The following is a 27,960-nucleotide window of genomic DNA, read 5'->3' on the forward strand; positions in this document are numbered from 1 at the left end:
TTATAGAACGTTCCTGAAAGGCATAGTGGGCGAGCATGCTCACAAAGGCAGAGGAGCGGAGCTAACAGAACATTCCTGAGAGGGGCAGAGCTAACAGAACATTCCTGAGAGATCTCCTTAAAAAAACGTTTTGGTACCTTGGGCAGAAGCGCTACCCAGCAACACAAATTTACATTTCTGGAACAAAACATTCTGTGGAAAAAAACATGGAGGCAAGGTAAGAGCCTGTCTTATTGTATACTATTGCTCTATCATGATGACCTGTGAAAGAATATGCTGCTACACAGTGGAATTTGGAGGAAATAAGAACGAAATAGGGCCAGGGATTTAGCTCAGTGGTTCTGGCGCCTGCCGCGCAAGCGCAAGGTTCCGAGTTCGATCGCCGGTACCAAAAAAAAAAAAGAAAGAAAGAAACTGAAGTACATCATACAGGAACTTAAAAAATAAAACCTTATTTCACAAAACATGTCTGATTTCACTTGTGAAAACTTTTCAGCCCCCTAGCCACTCCTGAAAAACACTAGAAGGACCACCCAGAGGTCTTTTTTTTGCCCCTGCCAAGCTGGGACTGAGACTCCCAGGCACTGTATGCTGGGATTCCCTGGCCTTTGATTTCTCAGTTTGTAAAGCAGATTTCCAGCCATTTTCTTTCCATTGAACAAAATTCTTAAAAATATTATATAAAATTATAATATTTTGTAAAAATTAATAAATGTAATGTATAGATTTAACAATTTTAAAATTATATTACAATTTAATAAGAGTGGGAAAAGGCACAGGGCAATCGCTATTTACACAGTGTATCACAATTTTTTGTTGTTGTTCGAGGGATCGAACTCCGGACCTTGGGCTTGTGAGACAAGCTGCAGAACCACTGAGCTAAATCCCTGGCCCGGTGTGTCACAATTTTAACAGCACAGGCATCCTTCAGGTGGATTCCCATGCAGCACAGATCACACACACACACACACACACACACACACACACACACGCCTGATATTAATAGTAACTAAGTAACAATTATGACTTCTGAGGTTATGTACAGATAGTAAAAAAATCTAGTTATTCATGGGCCTGAATCATATAAAGAAGTTGGAAAGGTTTGTATCCCCTAATCTAATCAGCAGCATCTGTTATACAGCTGCATCCTTGTTGGGAGCAATGCTACATAATTTTAGGGAAAAATCCTAGTTCTCCTGCCTACAGGCCAGCTATGGCATTTTGAGACATAATTCCATTTTGCCGCCCCCCCCCCCCCCCCCCCCCGGTCACAACTGAGACCTCAGTGATCCAGTGATGGTGTGTTGCTCCAGGACAAGATTACGCCAGCTGAAGATATCCTGGGAGGAACAATTGGATTGTTACACCTTGTTTATCCCGATGTACTGAACTCTGCAAGTCATTTATTTCTCCGGATGTACTGAATAAAAGGTGTGGCAAGCTCGGGTGCTTTTGTCTTTGCCACCCAGAGCAGCACTGATCAGACCCAAAGCTCAGCTTCTTCTCAAAGTCTCATTTTTCTACCTTTGTTGTATAATAAATTAATTCACCTTGTGCTGCCATGGCTCACAGGAGACTAGGACTCACTGCAGAGGTTTTAGTAACATCCCCTTTCCCTGTTCCCTACACATCCTCATCTAGCTGACACAATGATATCAGCCAAAACAAAGCTATTAAAGATTATTGACAACAGTAGTCTTCCTAGTGCATCAAAAGATAAATCGGTCTTGAGAATTATGTGACTAGTTCATTGTACGAAGCACAAAGTTCATTGCACAAAGAGAAGGGCTGAGCCTCTGGAGTCAGACTGTCTGGGGTGCAACCACAGCTCAGTCTCTTATCGGGTGTGCCTGCGTTTCCTCATTTGTAAAATGGGGATCATAGTATCTGCCTCATAGGATTTTTCCAAGAATTAAATAAGTGCATGTCAAACACCTGAGACACAGTAAATGCTCAATAAATGTTAGATGTTATTAATTGTAAAGAACAGTCCAGTAAGACTGGGGAATTCCATCTAGAGGCCCAGAAATGGAATTATAGTAATAATTAATGTGATCTGTAAATAAAACTTCTAATTGCTACCCTGCCCAAGATAAAGCTATTTTCATTCCCAATTTTATTTTCCTTTTCTTGTGTACATCACAAAGTCCAAGGAGGCATTGGTAAATACCCAATAAACTAGGTAATCAGAAATTTCCTATAGCTCATAAAATGAGATTTTTTTAAATGTTTCCCCCAGGTTTGTTGATATAATGAATACATCCTATTTGTTACTAAACAGGAAAAAAAAAAGAGTCTAAAGAGTAACTTAAAGACAATTAGCCTTTCTGACAGAAGCTGGGAGGAAATTTTACTTGATGGATAGTATTGGATGTTATTATCTCTTATAAATTCAGATGAGATTGGGCTCGTTCAGGGTGGTATGGCCGTAGACAATCTTTTATAAATTCAGAATGCTGCTTTTTGGGCAAAATTTAAAACGTAAAAAGCATTTTTATGGACCATTGAAATTGATATGCCCAAATGGCAATGTTTTAAAACTCAAAATGGATTGTATGACCAAAATTAAGGTCTATAATAAAACATTCTAAATTCTATAGTAAGAACATACCTGAAGTGTCCTGCAGGGTGAGGTGGGCTTCAGCTAAAAGTGCAGTCCAGCAAGAATCAGCTCACATAGCCAGATGAAAACCACGCACCCAATATCTTTCTTCCTCTGTACTTACTAAAGGGATTCAGGGGAACCAAGGAGGCCACAAAAAGCCTGACTGATGCTGAAAGACAATCCTCTGTTTGCAGCAACTGATTTTCAGTGTTCAAACTCTCTAAAATATTACTGTGGCTCTAAAATGTTATATTCTGCTCTGGTGCCCAGGAAGAACATCACTCCAATCTCAGGCTAATCAAGCTTCTCTTCCCTGATGCAAACAAATATGCCAAAGTTGTCCATCAGGCAGGAATTACAGTGGACCTGAAAAAGTGTTAGACAAATCGGTCTCAGAGTGCCTTAGGGAATTCTAGAGGCACTGCACATATGTGGTTCATTGATGATAAGTCTAGTTGCTATAACAAACAAACCTCAGATTGAGTAATGGCACCAATACAATGAAAGCTGATTTCTCTCTCAAAGTCCAACTAGGAGTTACTGATTAGATACAACCTCCTTATCTTGTACTTCTGACTATAGACAATACTGATAAATAAAAAATTATTGAGTGATCTTGATAAAAACAATAAGGCAAACTTTATTCAGAACCATGGCAATGAGTATAAGGACTATTTGCAATGAAGTCTGGTTTTGGGGAAAAAGATTGGATTCAGTTCCAAATACAGCATGGGCAAGTGAGAATTTATGGGTAAGTGGGAGCAGTGGGAGTTGAAGTAGAGTCAGTGAGTAGAAATTTACGAAGAGGAAATATCAGAACCAATGGGATTCTAGGCAAACTAACCTAATAGGATTTTTGTCAAAGGCAGGTCTGGGTGATCAGACATTACTTGAGTGATGGTAATGAGGAACATGATCAGATATGGAGGATGGGTTTTTTTCTTTCTTCTTTCTTTTTTTCAAAAGTGTATTAGTAGAGTTCTTTACTAAACCTAGATTTTATGGGAAAGTATACAAATAGGCCTAGGAAAAGGTTCAGAAGCCTGACAGAAGTTTGACAGGCAAAGACTCCTGTCAATACATGACTTTCAAGTTTTATAAACTTGTCTCATCAAGCCAAAGAAAAGAGAAAAATGACGCAGAGTTCCCATCAGAAATTTTTATGGGCCAACTCATTTCTGCCCACATTCCCTTGGCAGGGACTTGGCCAGATATCCAGACATTACTGCATCAGAGTGGCAAGGAAATCTGGTCTGCTGTGAACTTCAGGAAGAAGAGGAAACAGTCAGGTGAATGTGTAGGCAGTTTGTGTATGATATGATTGTCCCTTCTTTTTCACCCCTCCTTGTACTGAAGGTCTTTTCTATAAAGCCTTGCAGTGCCCCTCCAGTGTGGTGGCCTGCTCCCCCTACTCTCGCCTCTGAGAATGGCCTTATCACTTATAACAGAAGCAACAGTTTGCTAGGTCTGAACCTTGGCCTTCAGAGATTTGCACCTACCTGCTCTCTTTTTCTCTGTCATTACCGTGGAAGAACCACCCTCAGCAAGCTTGCCAGTCCTAGGAGAAGGGTCAGAGACATGGAACAGAGCCACTCCAGTCCAGCACAGCCCAGATCAGAACATATTTAGCCAACCTCGGATCTATGAGAATAAGTTTTTGTTTTAAGCCACTGAGTTTTGTAGTAGTTTGTGAGGCAGCAGATTTTGACTGTAGCTGATTGTTACATTTTGCCACAGCACTGCTGAACAACAGGTTTTTCTAAACTCTAACAGTTTCACCATAAATATCACAATTAGGGCTGGGAATTTAACTCAGTGGTTCCACTGCCTGCCTCGCAAGCGCAAGGACCAGAGTTCAATCCCCAGTACCAAAAGAAAACAAAACAAAAAAACATAAATATCACAATTAAGGGTCATTCCTTCCTCTTTTCATGTTAAAAAATATATGATAGTCCATTTCAAATGCATCTATTACAGCCAAATTTAAAACTATATATTACATTCCATTTAAAAAGCATATATTTCAGTTCAAAATTAAAATGCATATAGTATAGTCCACAATTAAACTATAGTTATTTTAACTTTAGATTACCTCACACACAATTGATAATACTAAATTTGAATAAAAATGTCTGCTTTTAAATGCATCACTGCTTATATTGATAGTGTATGATTTGGTTGAAGGAACTAATGCATATTTCCTGCCTATCATACTGAATATTTGATTATACATAGCATTATTTTAAGACATAATTTTAATATACCTGATGAAGAAAACTTATAATGATAAAGGTAAGAGCATTGTTCGTTGTGAGAACTCAAAAAATATACTCTAACTTGAGATCCAAGAGAGTAGTAATTCTTTATTCATTCAACAGACAGTGCTTCAAAGCAATTGCTGTACCTTTTACTTTGTCTTCTCTAGAGAGATCTGTAGAGAGACACAGTCTGGTTGGTTAATGACCAGCTGGTGGTATGTGCAACAGTTGTCCACCCTGGTTGCAATCAAGTATACAGGGGTAGGGAAGGGAGAGATGGAGAAAATAATAAAAGGAAAGAGGAAAAGAAAAGGAAAGGATGGCAATAACACAGTACAACTATGGCATGAGATGATAAGGCTGGGTAGTTCCCAGAGAAAACATATAAGAAAAACAGGCACCTTGAAATAATCCTTCCTACACTACCTGAAATGCCTGGTACAGGTCTCCAGGCAGGGGCCATAGTATATGCCGGAGCCTGGAGTGAAGAGAAGATGCCTTTGAAGTTGCCCTTCAGTGTTCTTTCAGCTCTTTCTGTGGTAGTTCTTTATGTCATAATCCACTATTTCCTGATAGCCAAGACTGGAGGAGGTGACTTTGTCCCACCTTTCCAAGCTCCCTAGAATTACTTCATTCTGTTATCTAGCACACCAAATAGAAATTATCTGTCTGCACATCTGGTATACACTATGAGCAGCAGGAACTGTGTCTATTTTATGCATTGGATCCCCAGAATTAACACAACACCTGATATACAGGAAGGAGGCAATAAGCACTGTCCAAGTCAAGAGCATCAATTTGCCTGTAAGCCCTTGTGCTTGAGGAATCATAAATATGCACAATAGATACACACATTTGCAAACATCTCATACTCAGTTTCAAGAGAGGTTTTTTCATTTTGTTCCCTGAAATTTCTTGGAGATTCTGAGCCCAAATGTTAAGAGATACCTAGATAAATAAAAATTTAAAATATATAATAAATTCTTGTCAGCCTTGAATCCATTCAAAATGACTTTGAGAATAAGTCTGCTGATATGATGATCATAATTATATTTCATTTTTATACATTATTTATCCATGTAATTATGAAATTGATGAAATACAATATAAGAAATTAAATCACAATGTGTTGCCTCTGAGGATTTCATGAATTATAATAACTATATTTCCTTCTGAAGTATTTAAAAGTTTATGTCCCTGAGAAATTAATTGTTTATATAGAAAACACAATCTTTAGAGGAATCTGGCTTTTTCCCCTTTTGATTTATTAAAGTAAAACCTATTTATATAAGCTTTGCAATAATAAAAACTATTGTAAAGTAATACATGGAAGATTAGATTAAAATAATGAACTAAGAGCAACTCCATTATAATTCAACATCTTTTGAAATGGTAGCTATATAAAATTTTAAATGAATAGGCACATATAGTTCTAAAAAATCAAAAGGCATACAAAAATTCTTATAAAGTAACAAGCATAAAATCAGACTGGCAAAGATATAAGCATTCAAAAACAGGTCAAAAGAATGTGACTGGAAATCAGAGCATTTCCAGAAGCCATACCAGCAAAGTCTACATATTCTAACAGCAAGAATGTTACAGTGAAATGTGATAGCTCAGTGTTACAGCCAAGTGTTATAGCTATCCGGAGGTGAAGAAGGTGAGAGGCACTCAGAGAGATGGAGGGAACCACCAGCTGGCCTAGAGGAGTCTGGACTCCAAAGTCTGAGCCCCAAACAAAAATGGAAGCAACCTCATATACAGATCTATGGGGTAGGAGGGTTGGGTACAAGTGCCAGGCAAGTGTCTTTACAGAAGCAGAAGGATGGAGTTAGCAGTACATCTTGAAACATCGGATAGGAACATCTTACAGCTGGCACAGTTACACTGCTTGAACTGTTGCATTTGCAGTGCGGGTACCTTTAACAAATCATGATTCTTGGCAAAAAACATGGGGGAGGCGGAGCTTGAGAACAGACAAGGGTCTGCCATGTTGTGTATTATTTCCTTATTAAGAAGAGACATGGGGACAATAAACATTCAAATTGTTTTTAGGACAGCAGGCCTGAACAGTAGCCACTAAGTCTGAGGTCTGCTGGTGCCAGAGTTGGAAGCAGAGAGAGAACAAATTCATTTCTATCCCTCGAAGGCTACAAAGAGTACAACAAGAAGCAGCATGGTTCCCACATTGGTTCTCTTGATCAGTCCATGCAAAAAGTGCTATAAACTGAATCTTCTGACTCTGAAGTCCCTTACATGTCCTGCAGCTTGAGAAACAGGGTAGAGCTTCTACCAGTTGAACTGGTCCTCTTCCCAAAACCAGAAGACAGGCTTTCTGCACCAGCTGCTTGTTACAGACCACCCCAGGCAATGGTGAAAAATATTTTTTTCAAAATTACTGACTATTGTACCAGTCAGAATCCAACCAGGAGGGAAAAAAATCATACCACTTATTTGAACAGAGAATTTAATATGAATTAAAGAATTGCTAACTAGATAGAAGGAATTGCCACACATACCTGGAAAGGTAAAAAGAGAACTCTAACTCAAGTACCCATTGATGAATGGATAGCAAAATATGGTATATGCATACAATAGAATATCAGTAAGCCTTGAGAAGGAATGAAGTACTTTCATTCATTCATGTTACAACATGGATGAAGTTTATTGTGGCTTGAATGTCCCTGCCAAAAGTCATGTCGAAATTTAATCCCCAACCTTGGTATTTAAAAGGTTAGAAACTTATTCTATGGTATTTGGAGGTGGAACCTTTGAGAGATAATTAAAGTTAAATGGGATCATAAGGGTGAGACCCTAATCAAATGAAACTATAACTTTGTAAGAAGAGGAAAGAACTGAGCTAGAACGTTCTCTCTCACCATGTTATGTCCTGAAATCACTTTGGGACTCTGCAAAATTCACACCATCAAGGATTTCATCAGATGCAGCTGCCTGACTGTGAACTTCCAAAGGCATTAGAACCATGAGCCAAATAAACCTTTTTTCTTTACAAATTACTCAGTCTATAGTATACAGTTAGTAGCAGAATGGACTAAGACAATTCTTTCCTTTTTGGTACCAGGGATCGAACTCAGGACCTTGTGCTTGGGAGGCAGGCTGTGGAACCACTGAGCTAAATTCTTGGCCCAAGACAATTCTTGAATATAGGTTAAGTGAAATAAGCCAATGGACAAATATTATATAATTCCTCTTACATGAGATGACTAGTCAAATTCATAGACATGGAAAATAGAATTGTGGTTGCCAGGGACTAGGGTGAGGGACAAGTGAGTTACTGTTTAATAGGTTTCAATTTGGTTGCACTTAACACTACTGAATCTTACACTTAAAAGTGGTTCAGATGCTAAATTTTATGTTATATACATTTGTCACAATTATTTTAATTTGGGGAATTTAAAAAATTTAAAAACAAATATAAAAGTTCAAAGGCCTCATGGAGGTATCTAGTATAGGAAACAGCTACTGACTGTAGGATTACTAGAATCAAAAGGAAGAAACTAGGCTGAGTGTGGTGGCACACACTCAGTACCCTGTGAGGCTGAAGTAAAAGGATCACAAATACAAGCCGAGCCTTGGCAAATGAGCGACTTAACAATACCCTCAAAATAAAAAACTTGGGGGGATACCAGGGATCAAACTTGGGACCTTGCACTTTTGAGGCAGGCAGCGGAACCACTGAGCTAAATCCCTGGCCCCAAAATCAAAATTTTTTTAAAGAGTTGGGGATGTTACTCAGCGCAAAGGCCCTGGTCTCTCTCCATACACACATACTCAGACACACACACTCACACACACACACACACACACACACACACTGGAATTAATAACATTTGAAGGGCTTCAAAAGCCTTAAAAGAAGGGATGCCAGAAGGTACTTCCTTTGGTGCATCAGAGATGGGACATCACAAGTCTGATTCTACCAGGGTTGGAAAACTGCAAACTGGAATTAGCTGGGAGGAACTCCTACTGCCAGGATGTGGGAGCCCAAAGTGACTCTCATAGGAAGAGTAAGAAAACAGAAAATAGCAAGGCCTTTCTTTCTTCTCCTACCTTTCCAAGTCCCTCTAGCACCTCCACACACACAATTGCATAGACTAGCAAGAAGCTAGCTGGAAAAGCACAAAAATATTTTTTAAAGTCCCAGCTCTAGCACCACAAAGCCAAATACTAAAGAGTCTATTTGGAGCTGAGAGACAGTAGCTTAATACCAGACAGTAACATTAAAGAATAAAAGTATAGAAGAAAAAACATTTTCCTTTACTGTCTTTGATTCTAAGACTGAGGATCAGTGAATTAAAATGACTAAAGATAGATTAACTGAAGCAAAGGTATACAAACTTTATTTGGTGCTAGTATCTTAACTTTTACACTCATGGAAGCCTACATAGAAAAGAAGTGAAGATCCAAAGTAGTTAACCTTAAGGAGCTTATATACCATTTCAACAAAGGGCAGTAAACTATAGAGAAGTAACTAAACAAAAGAAAAGGGACTCAAGTTTCTAGGGGAGATAAATTGTGGAAAGGTAAATGGATGGGGAAACTAATAGAAGAAAGGATTATTGTACTAAAATGTGTTTGTATAGGCTGATTTCATTGCCAACTCAGTTCCAAATGATAAGCATTGTCCTCTTGGTAGGGAAGAAGGAAGGAGGAAAGCCCTCACAAAGGGAAATTTATCTTTGTTTTTGGGAAGACAGGTAAAAGACAAAGGTTCTTTCTGTGTTTGTGGCTTTTTAATTTCTTTTAGCTCAAAATAATCCTTAAGCCAAATTCATATATTTTGAGTGGCATGCAGTACTAGCTTTTCATTGCTGTGAACAAATACCTAAGGAAAATAACTTAAAGCAGGAAATATTTATTTTGGCTTACAGTTTCAGAGATATCTTTCCATGGTCAGCTGGACCCAAGGCAGAAGTGTCACAGCAGAAGAACATGGCAGAAGAAAGCTTCTCATCTTATTTCATCCAGGAAATAGAAAGAGTGAGGAACCCAGGGAGGAAGGGAGCAGAGACCAGGTACAGTCCCCAAGGTCACGCCCACATGATCCAGTCCCTTCAACGAAACCCCATTTTCTCAGTTTCCATTACCTCCAAATCATGCTGTCAAATTATGATTTCATCAGTGGGTTAATCCATCGATGAAGTTTAGAGCCCTCATGGTTAACTTCTAAAAGCCCCATCTCTGAACACATGAGACGTTTGGTAGACATTTTGTATCTAAACCATAGCAGATCACATATTCTGATCTTTTTTAACAGCAAGAAAAAAGTACCAAATGTACTTAGGATTTTCACCATATTCTAAGTTTCTTAAATTCTACTTTAAATTTTTTCAATAGTAAGCAATTATAAAGAAAACTAGAAATAGTATTACATAATAGCAATATATTACAGTGGTTTTAAATCTACATTCACTTGTAAATATGTCTTGTCTATAATGTTCAAGAAATATTCAGTCTCCATAGAAATAATCTTTATAGATGTTAACTTTAAAATTGATATGTAAATCTCATGTCTTTCACTCATTGAAATGTTTTTGTTTCCTTATATATTTACTGCAGTGTTATTTTACTGCATATTTCTCACATCAATTTGATTCAGAAAAACTTTTCTCCAGGCTTTTTAAAAAATATTTTAATACTTTTAAAAGTGAGTAGCTAAACTTGTATGGCTTTGGATTTTTTGTAACCTTGGAAAACATCGTTTATACTAAGTGATGGTCAACAGTATCAATTGAATGTTAATTTCTTTTTCTGCCATAGCTCATAATCACTAGGTCGAGAATCTTCTCTTTCTCTGCCTAAACCTTCTAATGTACTTTCTATACTATCTAAATTAAATCTAGTTGCTTTCACAACATTTCCCAACCATGTTATCTGACAGTGGTTGCAAGATAAAATTTGACATGAATTTCTTTAAAATATGCCGATTTTCACTGCTCCAGAGATTATCAGAAATTATCTCTTGAATTATGGCCCCAAAACGTGATTATGTTACGTCTTCTACTAACAAACTCTAACTGTGCACATTAACTGACACAAAGAATAGTTTTGGATATTTCAAGCCAAAGTCTAGCTCACCCATCTCTTTACCAATCATGTCAATGTGATTGCTCTGGACTGCACTCCTCAGTCTTTCAAATTAATACCTAATGTCTAAAGAAGACTTTTTTAGTTCTTCAATTAAGTTTTTCTTTTTTAAAAAGGTACTCATTACAACTGTCATAAAATCAATAAAATACTCATTTTGACCTCCGTATTTTTGTCTCTTGGTCCAGCAATATATACAATAAGTGTTTAACATTTTGTCCTTTCCACAATCTGACTGAATTGAGTTATATAGACCTTTTAAATTTTTATGCATGGCATTCTGTCCTACTTAATTACCTGTTAAATTAATAATTGCACGTTAAGCTGTCTACATAGTGACAATTTGTTTTACAATTGCTTGTCAATCTTATATGTTTGGCCATCCTAGCAGTAAATTTTGAAATTATTTCTAGTGAATTCAGGAAATTTTCTATTCTTCAGTAAATGCTGTGCCACAAAAACCATTGTGCTTTGTTGTAAAAACATCATGCCAAAATTCTCTATCACCATTTACTTGTCTGTATGGAGTACTATTGATTGCTATTTATTTGGTCTTCTTTGTTCCGTTTAGTAATTATGTGTGAGGATTTTTGAGTTAAAGTGGCATTTATTGATTGTAATTAAATCTTCATCAAGGAAGAAGAGAAAGTTGCAACATTGCAAAGATTCTTCTGATCTGCTATGAATTTCCTTAAAACAATTTTCTGTCATTCTTTCTTTTAATCATCGTAAAAAATTTAATGGCCTGTTTGCAATTCTTATCTTGTTGTATTCAGTGGAAATCTGTTGCTCATTGTTGTCATTGTTGTTCATCTGTTGATGAACATTTAGGTTGTTTTCACCTTTTAGCTGTGTGAATAATGCTACATGAACTTTGGTGTGCAAGTATCCATTTGAGTGTTTGTTTTCAGTTTCTTAGGTGTATACTTAGGAGCGGAATTTCTAGGTCAAATCTATGTTCAACTCTGAGGAACTCATGCTTGCCTTTTGCACCTAAATTTTCTTTACTTTAAGTTTTCTTAAAGGTGAAGTTCTTCAATCCACACAAAATATTTTCCTGATAATTATGTGTGGGACAGAGCTAACTATATTTTTACATGAATGTATAGTCAATTATGCTGATCTCTATTTATTGCATAGTATACTTTTTTCCACTGCTTTGCCATACCCTAAATTTTCATATAAAACTTGAGATTCTTTCTGAACTCGTTCTTTCCACTGAGCCCATCCACAGCTGAACAGAAGCCTGCATTGTTCTTTTTTGAAAGTATTCTTACCTTTTCTCATACATGTTTTCCTCTAGATAAACTTTAAAAAGAAGGGCAATCATTAGGGGCACGGTAGACTAGGGAATTTCTAACTTCAAATTTATAGAGTTTAATTAAAACTTTCTATGGACATTAATTGGAATTTTGTTGATTGACAGCTGTATGGCTTTTTACAATATTAAGCTCTTGCACCCAGAACCTTGGTCTTTCCTCCATTTATTCAGGTCACCCTTCAGTAAAAACCTGCATTCTCTTTACTTATTTCTAAATTTTGTTGCTACTGTGAATAAAGCATAAAAATGTCTGTCTTGGCTGCAGTCCGACCGGGAGGAGGGCAGTGTAGTCTCCTTGGTGCTACGGAGATCTCCAACCAGGACAGTTCTCTCTCTTGGGGCCTCTCCTGTCCTGCCCTTGAGTGTCCTCGCCTCCTAGGCCTCTCGTATCCAATACCGTGGGGCGAGGTGAGAGCAGGCCCGGGGAGGGTGATCAGTCGGAGGAGCTGCAGTCTCTACGAAGATGATAGAAGTACTGTCAACAACTGACTCCCAGAAACTGCTACACCAGCTGAATATCCTGTGGGAACAGGAGGCCAGATGTCAGCCAAAGGTCTGCCGCTTGAGACTAATTGAATCTGCACATGATAATGGCCTTAGAATGACTGCAAGACTGAGGGACTTTGAAGTGAAAGGTCTTCTTAGTCTAACTCAGTTCTTTGGCTTTGATACAGAGACATTTTCTCTAGCTGTGAATTTACTGGACAGATTCCTGTCTAAAATGAAAGTACAGCCCAAGCACCTTGGGTGTGATGGACTGAAATGCTTTTATTTGGCTGTAAAATCAATAGAAGAGGAAAGAAATGTCCCATTGGCAACTGACTTGATCTGAGTAAGTCAGTATCGGTTCACGGTTTCAGACTTGATGCGAATGGAAAAAATTGCATTGGAGAAGGTGGATTGGAAAGTCAAAAGCTACTATTGCCTTTCAATTTCTACAACTCTGTTATTCACTCATTTAAGAGAGCTTGCCATTTGAAAGGAAAAATAGCCTAACTTTTGAAAGACTAGAAGCTCACCTTAAGGCACCCTTCTGTGTTGGCCTTATCTATCATTAGAAATCCAAGCACAGAAATGTGTAGAGTTAACAGAAGGAGTAGAATGTCTTCAGAAACATTCCAAGATAAATGGCAGAGACCTGACCTTCTGGCAAGAGCTTGTATCCAAGTGTTGAACTAAATATTCATCAAACAAGTGTTCCAAACTGAATGTTCAGAAGTTGAAGTGGATTGTTTCTGGGCTTACTGCATGGCAACTGAAGTATAGCTACTATAGAATAACTCACCTTCCAACAATTCCTGAAACAATTTCTTAATTAGTAACTTTGGTTGTTATTCTCCATATAAAAAAATTGTATAATTTTCTTCTACAATTGAAGTATTAAAATATTATCTTCAAAATAAACCAACTGGATTTGGAATAGCAAAAGGGAAAAACTGATATCACCAATCTAGTCCACTAACATTTGAAGACATTTGCTATATATAAGGTACAATACCCAGGCATGGTGGTGCACGCCTGTAATCCTAGCACTTGGGAGACTGAGGCAGGAGGCTCGCCATGAGTTTGAGGCCAGCCTGGGCTACATAGTGAGTTCAAGGTCAGCCTAAATTACATAGCGAGACCTTGTCTCAAAAAAAAATTTTTTTTAAAAACACCCTTAGAAGTTTCCAATCTCTCATATATATATATCATATATATATATATGATATATATATCTCATATATATATATCATATATATGGGATATATATATATCTCATATATATATCATATATACGGGATATATATGATATATATATACCATTTACATTAAATAAGCAGCTTAGAAAATAACATCTTCTTTAATAACCTGAATTTTTAAGGTAGTGCTGAAGTAATTTTTTAATTGCACATTTTGCTAAATATAGACCTAAGCTCTAGCTCATTTAAAGTTGTAATAGAACCAAAAGGTTGATCGATATATGAACTAATTTGAGACTGTTAGCTTATAAGCAGAATCATTATGAATTTGAATGTTACACCTAAAGAAAAGGTAATACGAAGCAGATGATCTCTTTTGGGTTTCTGAAAATTGCCAGTATGTCTCAACATACTGCTATTGCAATTAGAATAATAGAAAATAATTCTCTTCGTAAAAAATATAAATTCAGAATGAAGAAGACCTAAAAATTCTAAACAACCCAATATCAATCAGCGAAATTGAAAAATATAAATTCAGTCACTGTATATATTCTATATGTTCTTGCCATCTAAATTTATTAACTTACAGCAATGATTTATCTTTTCCTACTCAAAACTAAATGTTAATATTTAACACATATAAATATGATTATGAAACTTAGGTATGAAAAATTTACCATTAATAGCTGGTAGTATTTTGATAAAGTTTTGATAAGTTCTTTACATAAATATTATTATTGCGGCAACAAAAAATTTTCTTTGAAGCCTTCCTCCATAACCCTAAACTATGGATTCCATAATGTTATAATGGATTTAAGTTATGAACCCTCAAAACATCACAACTATAGGGCCGAGGATTTAGCTCAGTGGTTCCAGTGCCTGCCTCGGAAGTACAAGGTCCCAAGTTCAATCCCTGGTACAAAAAAATAAAAAATCACAATTACATTAGTATGATGTTCTCCATCTTTGGAAAATTGCCTAATTAATATAATGCTGCAGTAGGATTATTTAGATTTGAACTGATCTGTAAAGCTAAAGGCATAAATGTGAAACACTTAACACATGCCTGAAAAGGTAAACTTTTCAGTTTACCAGTCTTCATTTCTAACATTAATTTAACTTTCTATATTGGATCGATATATTATATTTAGGTGATATTGAAAATGGTAACCTACTTAATTTAAATGTTAAATTTTAAATTATGAGGTTTACATCAAAACCAACATTTCACACATGCACGTTTTTAAGGCATGATAAAGGTTATGTTCTAGATAATGTAATGGTTTCTTGGCCCTCATAATGCAAGTAATAGATAGCTCAGAGATGAGAATATTATTGCTATATGGGAATTACATTTAAATTTAAAAACATTTTGTATTAAGCCAAAATACAGGCCTACTAAGTTTGGCATATTCATTGAGCTGTTTCTTCTAAAAAAAACAAGTGACATTTATATCAATGATAAAAATTTCTATACAGAATCTACTCCCTCAGTCTATCTAGATCCATTTAAAAAATGTTATATTACAAAGTCAAAATCAATCATCACTCTGAAAATTTGCTTTACCCTAAGTTCTGGCTAGATAAAGCACTCCAGGTTTTACTATAGACTGTTTCTATAAAACTGCCATTGCTTCCAGTTTTTTTTTTAAAGAATAGAATACACTTTCACATATTTCCATAATGTGTCTTAAGAAAAGTAAGGAGGCACCACTATAATTATAAGATTGCTGAGGTAGTGTTTGGAATTCTCCATGTGAGCCAATCAATGTAAGGAGCTGTACATACATTGTTAGTGTTGTAGACAGTTAGTGCAGCCTGAAGCTGAGTCTATCCAGAATGGCTGTAATCAATTTTGACATCATGTTAGAGATAAATAAGCATTGAAAAATAAACCAAAGAATCACAATATATTCTACCTTTAACTTTTTGTAAACCATGTTTTGTGGATATTTTCATTTTTATCATAAAGCTGATCTATTTCAACATTTTGAAAACATCAGTTGGCAGAGGTAACCTAATCGACTACCATTACATTTGCTACTAAGAGATATACCTTTCAATAAAATTATTGAAAAGCAAAAAAAAAAAGTCTGTCTTTAAATGCTTTAGGGAAATATCTATTTAGTAATAATAATATTACTCCTTTAATAGTTCTTACATTTTTAGACATTTAAGCTTTTTCAACTTCCTGCTGTTATAATTTAGGAGTATGTTACACATGAATCTTTAATGACACTGTAGATTTTCCCTTAGAATATTTAGAACAGACTTCACATTTTTGGACAATCGTAAGGTTCTTGAGGCACATTCTTGACATACTGATTTCCATTACACTAAAAATAAAATTCAGATTCTTCACCATTGTCCATATAGCCAACCTTACACAGTTTCTACCACCCTCTCTAACGTAATCTCCTGCCACTTTCTCTCTAGTCCACCATGACCCAAATGATTGCCCTTCTCTTTTTCTAGAATAAACCAAGCTTATTACCCAAACTTCAGAGGATAAATGCAATAAAAACTTATCTCACCCTCACATAAATCCACCATATTGTAACTAGAACATCTGGAACACGTGGTTTCCAAAACTATTGGAAACTATTCCAAAACTATTTCCAAAACTGTTGCAGGTGTGCAAAGAGAGTTCTTAACTGTCTTGACCCACATGTCATATATGTCATAGTCCATTAATCCAAACTGGTCACATGATCCAGCCTGACTGCTAAAAAGGCTTGGAAGTGCCAACACAGACATGGAAAATTAGCTGAGCACACTTGTCTCCGGCACAATGACCAAGTAAATGCTTTTACCTTTCTGTCGTTTTTCTGGAAATTAAATACACTCTCCTATATGTTTATTAGCTGGCAGTATCATGCTTTTATGAATCACTTTTGCATGTCTTTTCCATAATTATCCATAAAAATTCTGGCTAAATTCTTATTTGACCACTAGACCTATTTATATATGAAGGCTTTTAGGATTTTAAAGATTCCATTGCCACCTATTCCAAATATTTTTTCTGCATTTACTTCGCATTTTTAATGTTACATATTTTACTGGTAAAAGTATGTTTTATGTTAAACTAATAATCTATATTCTATTTGTTTACTTTGACTAATAATCCATTCTGTTGTTTTCCTTTTTAAATTTTTCCATTGCTTTTAAACTTGAAAAGCCCTTTTCTTTCTAAATACCAAATTCACTTATTTCTTATTTTTTATGCTTAGAAATAATTTGTTGCTAGCACATGAGGGGAAATGAGGAACTCCCCAAAAACCTAAAAATGAAATCACATAATAGACCAGAACACAGACATGCATCATTCCACTAGACAAATTGGCTACTAAGCCAGAGCTTTATCACATAAGGATATGATAGAAGCCAAAAAGACATAGTCCAAGGAAGGAGTGCCACCATCAGATCTATGTGACAGCTGCTTCTCTTTGGAAATAGACACACCTGGTTATCACCAGCCACTAGAACATCCAACTCTGTTTATGATTTCAGGGTCTCAATGCTCACTTCTAATTATGAGCTGTCTTTCCATATTGCTTGCCTCCAGTGAGAGAACACACTGATTAAGGAATACAAATATCCAGTCTACCTGACAGCTACATTTGTGTTGCAAATGATGGGGCTGACACTCTAATTTACACAGCACTGTGTGTGTCTACTTAGAAAAAGTCAGTTCTCAGAAGCTAACTTTTTGGCTTATGATCAAAGTCAAATTTCAGAGCCTTGAACACAGAGACAACGCTCAGAAGCTGTTCCTTATTTGGACTGGAAAGCTATCATCGTCCCCAAGTGGCACCTGTGTATAGCTCAATGCACGATTACTCCACAGACCAGCACACTTCCTGAATCATTTGTATTTTCCTACAATAAGAACCATACTAACATTGTCTAAATTATTGCAGTTTCAGTATTTGTGTTACTGAAGCAAATTCATTTAAAGTCTAAATCAGCATCAGCAAGTGGGCCAAATGAGATCTGCTGTCTGTGTTTGCAAATAAGGTTTTCTTGAAACACAGCCATACCTATTCATTTTGATATTATGTATGGCTGCTTTCACTCTCAAACACTAGAGTTAAAGTAGTTTTAACAAAAAGACATATGGCCCATGAGCCTAAAATGCATTCTATCTTGCCCTTTATAGAACAAAGTTTCTGCCCTAGTGGATGGCATAGCAAAAAGATTTTTAAAAAAGAAATAAAACCTGGATCCCTGGATGAGCTGATGGAATAGAGCCTACATGCCCATCTTCAACTAGACATTAGAAATGCATCTTGATTATACTACTGAATTTTTGTGGTGTCTGACCATAATTAACCGTCATCTAACAATTCATCTTGCTAAGTGATTATACCTGGTGTGATCAAAAGATATGTGAATGCTTAAATTTTTTTAATGCAGTGAATGTTTAAATTTAAAAATTAAGTAAAAGCCAAGCTTTGTGGTGCATGCCTATAGTCCCAGCACTCAGGAGGCTGAGGCAGGCAGATTGCCTGTAGTTCGAGGCCAGCCTGGGCTACAAAGTGAGCTCAAGGCCAGCCTGAATTACATGGTGAGACTCTGTCTCAAAAAAAAGAAAAAAGAAAAAAACCCTAAAAACTAAGTAAAAGACACATTGCTGTTAATAATCCTCCAAATACTTCCCCTTGCTTTGAACACTCTTATCTCATTGTTCTTGCTACTTTTCCGAGAAATTTACAGTTTATGTTTACGGCAATTTCTATCAAATAAAAATATTACATTGTGTCCTCATCCACATTATCCACCAGATCTGGCACCATGCAATTTCTGACTCTTCCCCAAAGTCAAAATGACTGTGAAAGGAAACATTTTGAATCAATTCAGGACACTCAGGCAGCCACAACAGCACAACTAAAGACACACATGAAAGAGAACTTCCAGAACTGCTTCAGAATGTGACAAGAATGACGGGATAAGTTTTTGAAGGAAGAGGGAGTATTCTGCGAGGGATTGATGGCAATGTGTCTTTTACAATAATGAAACTTTTAACATATATTCACATATTTTTATCACGTCTCATCCTTATCAGGTTAGGCTATGTTATGCTGCACTACTCATAACCCTTAAAATTCTAAGTGCTTGTAAGACATAGCTTTATTTCTCACTCATGCTATATGTCTGTCCCGTATAAGTCAGCTGCCAGTTATGCTTCACATCTTCTCACTCCAGGACAAGCAGAGGGAGCCCCCATCATTTGAATCATTATTGTTACTGTGAAGGGGGAAAGATAGGAAAATCATGAACCATTTCTTTAAGCTTCACCTGGAAGTGATATTCGTCACTTTTGCTCATATTCAGTTGACCAACACAAGGTCTGTGCCATCACAGATATGAGTGAGGCTCTGTCCATTCTCCTCAGATACCAGGGCTGGGCTGAAACACAGTGCAGTTCCCAGCAAGCTGGCAGCTTCCCACCTCAAATGTCTGCTTCTCTGCTGTTTCCAAGTCCTGCCCCAACACTTGAGCTTGGTCCCCACCTATGGATCCAACCCAGAGACACAAGGATGCTAATGCTGCTGGAGCAACCTTCAGCAACTGGAGGATGAGAGTTAGCCATACGTACCCAGCACCTCCTTCCTTTGATAGCACAAATCTTAGGCATGGTTCACTTGATCCCTCAGAGGGACCGCAGCAGAACTGAGCATCAGCAGAACTGAACATCAGCTTTGCCCCCATTCCTGACTCACATCCTCATTTACTCACTTTTGTTTCCTGAGGTCACCCTCACTTCACTTAAGTCTTTGTCTCCAGGCTGGATTTTTCCCCTTTATTTCTATGGTTAGTCCCTGAGAAGCTCGGACAACATGCTCCAGTCACACTGAAGCATGCATTGTTTTCTTGCACAAGCCTTAATTTTCTACATTTATGCCATTAGTCATTTTTCTGTCTGAATCAATCCTTCCTGTTTTTAACATTTTTAACTCAGATTATTCCTCCTTTCTGGTGGGAAATGATTGATTTCATGAGAGTGAATTTCATGTTATTACATATTTTCTATCTTCCAGAATGCATGTTTTTTTTAGTATTATCTTAGCTCATGCAGGTCCTTGTAACAAAAATATCCTAAACTGGGTGGCTTATAAACAACAAACATTTATTTCTCATAGTTCTGGAGTCTAGAAGTTCTAGGTCAAGGCATCTACAGATTCAGTATCTGGTAAAGGCTCGTTCCCGGCAAGTGAGTTTCCTCAGGCCTCTGCCTTCATGTCGTAGTCAACTCCCAGAGGCCTCGCCTCTTAATACCTCTTCATACTTGGGCATTAGGTTTTCAGGTATGAATCTGGGAAGGATATAGTTAGGCCCATAGCAAGTACATTTGAATGTAAACTTTCTTCAAGACAGATGACAATGTCCTCCCCTATGTGTGCAATGTAGGGGTCCTAATACAAAAGATTTAAATAACAATAAAACTTTATCTTTTAACACCAAGTCTGCTTAATAAATTTGGAATGCAAGATAACCTAGAAGAGTCTAGTCTACTGCATGGTTCAGCAGTGATGAATTAATCAGTCATAATTTAACACTGACTATGATCAAATCAGAACTATGATTAGGAGATAGGCAATGGAGAGTACATACATGGTAGGCAGAAGGAAGAGAATTCAAAAGATATTGCCTAACACTGAAACAGCAGAGGGTAGCCATACAACATGTTAAACTGAGACAAATTAGCCCAAGCATTGAAAGAGACTACCTTGAAGCAGGAAAAAATAAAGAAGAGCAAGCGGGGCAGGAGAGCTGCTGGTTTTCATAACAAACATTGCAGAACCGTTTGTTTGCAATACATGATAACTTATTTTTTCCCAAAATGTAGGATATAAAATGGTTTTTTAAATAAATAAATAAAACTGTTTCTAAGTGTCTATCTTTTAGGTTAATTTTCTTTATGGCTCATATAAATGAGAACCCCTTCCACTTTTCTGGATCAAGAAGGTGACTGCTAGTTTCTACTGTGTAGAGTATCAGGCAAAGCTGGTTATTCATACGTGGTTACAGGATCAAAAGTCAGCCTTTCAGAACCACGATGCAATTAATTACTGTTAAGTGCTGTATATTACTGTTTAAAGTATTATGAAAGCATAAGTTAAATAGTGATTATATTAAAATGACTTATAGAGGTGGCACAGTAGTATGTACCTATAATCCCAGCTACTCAAAAAGCTGAGGTAGGAGGATCATTTGAGCCCAAGAGTTCAAGGCCAGCTTGGGAAATATAGTGAGAAGCCATTTCAAAAATAAATAATTAACGGGGCATAGTGGCACATGCCTGTAATGCCAGCACTCAAGAGGCTGAGGCAGGAGGATCGCCATGAGTTCAAGGCTAGCCTGGGCTACATAGTAAGACCTTGTCTCAAAAAAATAAATAAATAAAAATAAATAAATAAATAACAAAAAAGATAACCTAGAAGATAATAATCTCTTTTTGAACTCCATGGCAAAGTTCTGAGAAGTCCAGGTATGTTCTACACTTGAAGAAGTTGTCACCTCTCTTGTGTTCCAACTTCATAAATGGGGGAGTAGATGCAAATGCAAAACCAACTATGAAGCACATAATACCCCTACACTTCTTGGAAATAGTCCTGCATTGTGTTGATGATCTAACATTCTCAGGTTCAGAGAAATGTATGCATTTAAAAAATACTGGTTGAATTCCTATTATGTGCCACAGTATGTGCTAGGCCCCAAGAATATGAAGGCATACAACAATCATACTTCCTGCTATGGAAAACTAACCTCCCCATGTGTGCATGGCTGGGGAGGGAGATATCGTAGCTCAGTTCTTTTTTAACTAAATGATTTTGGGTAAGTCACTAGGTATATTGTGTATTGTGACCAACATTTGTGTGTGTGTGTGTGTGTGTGCATTTTATAAAGATTAGATAATGCTCAGAGCCCTGGTCTTCTTGCTGAACAACTCAGATGACCATAGACTTAGCTATCACTGAGTGTGAGTGCCCAGGCAGGGAATGAATAACTGGATGGAAACCATGATGTGCCCAATGGAGTACTAGAGCTCTTTGCACATTTTCTCCAATGTCAAGGGCAGGTAACACCCCTTTGGGCATACCAGGAAAAGAGAGGCAGCTGTCTCAAAAAACTATGACTGCCTGGAAGGAATCATATAAAAATTTTCAAGGAAGAAAAAGAAAAAATTTATTGTATATGTATTTACTACATAAATAATAAATTTTTCATATATATATGAAGTTTATAAGACTCAATTTTTCCAAAGTCTGGCCATGATGGGAATTAGGTCAGGGTCATGTGAGATTTTAGGCTGATGCTGCATTCAATTGTCTATCCTCAACACCTAGGGAAGGTTCTTTCCCAATTGTTTCCTAGGTATTCATTTTAAGAAAGCCACCATGGGAAACACTTTTTCAAATGGTTTTTTATCTGAGGGGAGATAACAAAAAAAATATGCATCTGTTTATCGTGGGCAGTTTCCAAATCCACAAAAGAAATGTGTACTCTAGAACAATATTTCTCAGGCTTTTCTCTTTTCATTGTCACCCAAAGGAGAAAATAAATTTAATTTAAAGTTAATTTAAATTAATTAATAAACTTTAACTTGAAAGGAAATTTCTCCCCTAAAGAGAGAAAGTAAGTACTAACAGCACAATGTTTTCAGGTAGCTTTTGAGCTTTGGTATGGGGGACACAAACCATTATAATATATAAAAACTTTAATCCCTTAGAAACCAATTTTTGCCTCCTTAAGGACAGTATTATCCCTGTTGAAAAGGCATGCTCTGTAGAAGCATAGAGAATTCTTTAATATGTTGAGGAAATATCCTCTGGGGCCCTCCCAATCACTTTTCCCAAGTCTTGGGCAACCTAGTGTACTGAGTGCCTTAATATGTGCCTGAATATGTGACGCTAAAGAGAAGGCCCTCTGGATGCCAAGCGACCACTACAATGCAAGTGTCTTGTGAGTCTCTGCCTACAACACCCACAATCTTAATATGGAAAGAATAAAGTAGCAGTGAAGTCAGCAACCCAAAGAGTTTTCACCAAGCAATTCAAGTCAAATGCCAGACTGACTGTTTCATATTTATTCAACACCTACTCTGTGCAACATTCTGGGATAAGATACTCAGTGGGGTTTGTGGATCTTAAACAATGTCTGGTTTTCTTTAGTCACCTGCAGTGAAAACATCAGGGAGTCCTACAAGCATGGAGGTTGAGGTGGTCTTCACACAAGAAGGACTTTCCATCTTCACATGCAGCAATTCACTCTTCTAAAATATCTTACTCTATAACCCTGAATTAAGAACAGTCTTCAGGGAAACAAAGGTACTAATGTACTAAGTACTTTGTAAAAAGGTACAAAGGCACTAAACAAAGATACCTATAGCTCATCTTTCTCCCAGAAAACTCTTAACAGGGAATGAATCAAAAGATGTAACTGAGTTAATAACACTTTGGCATAGAGGACCAAATGTCCTCACGGCTTACAATGATTTGTCACTTTATATAAGTTATTTCTGATTTGGAATCCTGTTTCTTCATCCTTCTTAGTCTCTCACTGAAATTTCACACTTTTGCCAAAAATCTAATACTCAGGAGAAATTAAAATCAACAGAAAAATTCATAGGTCAGATCCTTTAGAACTATGCAACTCTGTGAGCCAATTCTACTGCAGAGAAAATTGGGCTGCTTGAGGGTGTAATTAAAGGCAATTCAAATCCAGATGTGGGGCAGGGTTAGGAAGATGAGGACAGATGCTCAATATTAAATCTTCTAGGAAGGGTGGGAAGGAAGGAGAGAGGAGGAAACTGAAGGGAAGGCAACTTAACAAGATGATAAATACTTAAGTGAAATTATGTCACCAAATGTACCTTGGCCACATTGTCTTATTTCACATCATTGGACAAAAAAATTTTTAAATTCATATATAAGTTCGTAAAGCTAAGAGAAACCAGACTGCCAAAATTATTCAACATGAATCTCCAAAATTTAAGGATGAGGCAGGCAACATTTCATTATCACAGTCAAGTGCAAATCAGACCATAGAGAATATCTTCTAGTTGAGATTTCAGCTGTATTTTATTAGGAACTGAGTAGAATTATTAATCTGCACAGACTTGAGAGCTGTTTTGCATCTTCAGCTAGTAGTTATTCAAAATGTCAGAGGGAAAACCATCAGACAGCTTTTCCAAATGAGCAGAACAAGCATATTGGGATATCATAGGTGTTTGTATTGGGCCAGAAAATGCAAGTAAGGGAACAAATTTAAGCATTTGTTTATATATGGGAAAGTGGTGATGATTTATTTGCAGAGTTTTTGCAGTTCGCTTATGAAATTGATGGAGAAATAAATATGAGTTTACTGGCTTTTAACCAGTATTGGACCACTGAGACTTATATAAAACATGTAGGTACACTCCAGTTTCCCACCCTGGTACTTTCTGGAACTGGCAAGATTCCTTAAGGAAGAAATCTTGAAATTATTTAATTTCTTTGTTGATGTTGCTTGTATAGTTCCATCAACATGATCATGCACATGGGAAAGAGAGAGATAGAAAGTGTCAGGTCAAATTCAGCTTTGTAACGCATACACTTGGAGTCATAAACAACTAGAAAAGAATAATTTTTCAGACACTTCAGCTGATTTGACATAATACCAACTGAAATGAATACTTGAAACAATTTGATTAGTGTAGAAAGCCAGTTTGAATAATGCTTGAATCAGGAAGTGTTTTTAAACTGAATATATTCTGGTCTACTTGTTTTAAATCCACTAGACATTTTGTCAAATCTCTGCTGCATTTTCTGTTTTGTGAACATGGTGTTATTTGCATCACCTTTTCATGGGGTCCATCCAAGGCAAGTGGTGAGAAGATAATTGACATTTGCCAACTAATAGGAGTTTGGGTTTGCAGGAAAAGTCCTATGAACCTTAATATTCCAAAGCAACTGGATTTTAAGTAATTGTTTCATTAAAAGTGAGCTAAGCTGAACATGGTACTCAGGAGGCTGAGGCAGAAGGATTTCAAGTTCAAGGTCAACCTGGGCAACTTAGCAAGATGATGTCTAATTTATAAAAAAGGGCTGGGGCTCAGTGGTAGAGCCCTTGCTTAGCATGAACAGGCCATGGCTTCGGTTCCCATTACCACAAAAAGGGAAAAAACAAAAGCAAAAGTAATCTGTATGATGTATGTTGCCAAATGTAATTTTGATTTCATACATTTAACTTACAGCTTAAAACATTGTATGCATTTGTGTGCAGTATGTGTGAATATACAAATCAAAGTGTGGAAAGTCCTTTATCAGACCCATGCCCTGGTTTGGAAAATAGTTAATTCTTAAGTATTATGTAGATAGCCCAGAAGCTACAATCCGTCAGTGTCAATATCTTAGGTTACAGCAGTGGTGTTCAGTGGGAACACCTGGCGGTGTCTGGGGACATTTCTGGATATCACAGTTGTGCAGGTGTTGGCATCTAGTGGGTAGAGGCTAGGGATGCTGCTTTAAAAATCCTACAGTGCACAGGACAACCTGCCATGACAAAGAACTATCCAGCTCCAAATGTCAATAGTGTCAAAGGCAAGAAACTCTGGGTCATGACAAAGAAAATGAAATTAGACTTTTTTCAGGAATAACTGCTGAGTCTCAGAACATTTCTCCATATGATTACAAGGTGGAGGGAAAAGAAAAGCACTGAACAAGAAGTTATGAGTTATTTCTACTCATTTCTCTGTCAATGTGGGTAAAAGAAAAGGACAGAACAACTTAGAAGTAGTAATAAGTTACTTAGACAAATTATTTATATGATCTTCAGTTTCCTTATATGTTAAATAAGGATCTCAAAGTATTACATCTACAAACCTTCCAATTGTGCTTTCCAATCAAGCCAGAACTCAATTTCATGTAATAGTTTGCCATTTTTTAATTTTTTTCTACATTCATCATTGCATTTACTTAAATAACATTATTGAGTAATTAATAGCATTGACATAATTTGGATTCTTAGAAGAAAAGCACAATCCTATAAATGCTTAGAACTCTCCAAGAGACAAATTTTGCCCTGCTGTCTACCTCTGCACCCCCCACCAAGATTCAGAGGCTGCATCCCCTCCCCTTGAGTCTGGGATGGGCTTGTGGCATGTTCAGGCCACTGCAATCAGTACCAGTGCTGTGCCAGTCCCAGGTCCAGGCCTAAACATGACCAACGGCTTTGGGATATTTTTTATTATTAATTTTATTGATACATTTTAGATATACATAATAATCACATTCATCGTAGGAAATTTATACCTGTACCTGATATATCTTGATTCTTCTTTATTCTCCTTTCCTTCTCCTCCTTTCAACCCCTCTTCCCCTCCTTATTTATGAAAGCTTTGTTTCCATTTTTTTCTTCTATTGTGTTTTTTTTTCCTTTTCCCTTCCTTCTTTACACCCTCCCCCCTCACTAGTTCCCCTTCTTATTTGAACAAGTTCTTCCTAGTTCACAATATCTATTATACATTTTGGTCCTTATTCACACTTTCAGTTTCTCACACCAGAGAAACCCTGCCATATTTGAACATGTGTGTCCAACAGCTTTGTTTTTAAACTCTCAGATCCAGCTGTGGCCCACAAAGAAGTCCAGACAGAGTCATATGGGAAGAGTCCTGGAAGATGAGAGGACAACTTCAGTGCTCATCACTGGCTAAGTCCCCAGCTGAAGACAACTATAGGAGAAAGCCAGTCAACAGCTCACGGAGTAGAAGGACCCTAGGTAAACCCTACTGGATCCTGACTCACAGAACTCAGAGTCATGCATCACAGTTATTTGAAGCCCTTATGAGGGGATTTTTTAATCTCATTGCAAGAGAGCTCTATCAGAGGTCTGGTGGCAACTCAAAGAAAGCCTCACTTCAGCCTCATATTTTAGAGACCATTTTCTCAGTCAGAGACAAAAACAGACACATGATTGTTCCCAGGCTGTTCAGTGTCCCATCGCTACCTTTTTCTATCTTTCACTTGTACTAACCAGAACAAATTTTAATCACAACCAACTTACTTTCCTCTCCAACTAATCTAATTAGCATTACTGACAAAGTTAGCATGATGTGATTAGAGAAATCAAGAAATCACACAGGCCTATTTTCCCAACTATAGCAAAAATTGTGCAGAGTTTTACCTGCTTCTAATGTATGCAAAATTCAGCCAACTCACAAAACTCAATGAACTCAGTACAAACAACTCAAAAAGGCTGCACCCTGTCTGGGATTCCTTGTTAGTTTCCAGGTAAAATACAGATTCCCAACTGTTGGAACACTCCCTTCTTCAGACTAGCTTTGGCTTGAATAATGTTGGGAAAGAACAAGTGAGGAAAATATATAGTATGATTCCAGGTACACTTGGGTCTTGATTGGGGTGATTCTAGGTCAGCTGGTTAGGGGCAGGCCTTGAGGATGAGTCACCAGGCCATACTCACTTCTTCTAGGCTGCCTTTCAGTTTTCTGCTTCTCTTAGAAGAAAACTTTACCACCTAGACCAGTGACCAGCTACCCTGAGTACAGAGAGAAGGGAAGGACACTCACTCTTGCCAGTCACCTAACTTTGTCCATTCCTTCTCATTATTTTCCAATAAAAAGTTTTGGTGGGGTGATATAATAACTAGAACACTGGGAAAGAGAGTCTAATAAAAATATGGATCTAATAAAAATCTCAGAGTCAATGTAAAAGGCCCTCTTTCTAGTATCCACAAAGCCCCAGCTCTAAGCACAGAGGAAATCTGAACTTTGAACTCCGCTACTGCTATGATGCCCTACATCCTACCTCCTTATCCTTATACCCAAACAGCTTTATTTTTATTTCTCAGAACATTTCAAGTGTATTCAAACATTGTATGATAGTCCTTGTGTTTCTACTATAAAAATAGCCCTTTGAATGTTGCCAAAGCGTGTCCTATGAAAGTATTTCAATTTATGCTGCTACCACTTTCGCCAAAATATTA

The 27,960-nt window shown here is 37.1% G+C and overlaps 1 long non-coding RNA gene across 1 annotated transcript; it reads left to right on the forward strand.

Moving 5' to 3' along the window:
* Positions 1 to 27,960, forward strand: LOC110344026 (uncharacterized). Its single transcript, XR_015443503.1, has 3 exons — positions 1 to 217; positions 9,756 to 9,899; positions 26,579 to 27,960. It is a non-coding gene; the product is annotated as an uncharacterized LOC110344026 (long non-coding RNA).

Source organism: Heterocephalus glaber, unplaced genomic scaffold (genome assembly GCF_053883595.1).
Source record: "Heterocephalus glaber isolate CG9 unplaced genomic scaffold, H.glaber_assembly_v1.0 deba00000331, whole genome shotgun sequence".
Taxonomy (NCBI): domain Eukaryota; kingdom Metazoa; phylum Chordata; class Mammalia; order Rodentia; family Bathyergidae; genus Heterocephalus; species Heterocephalus glaber.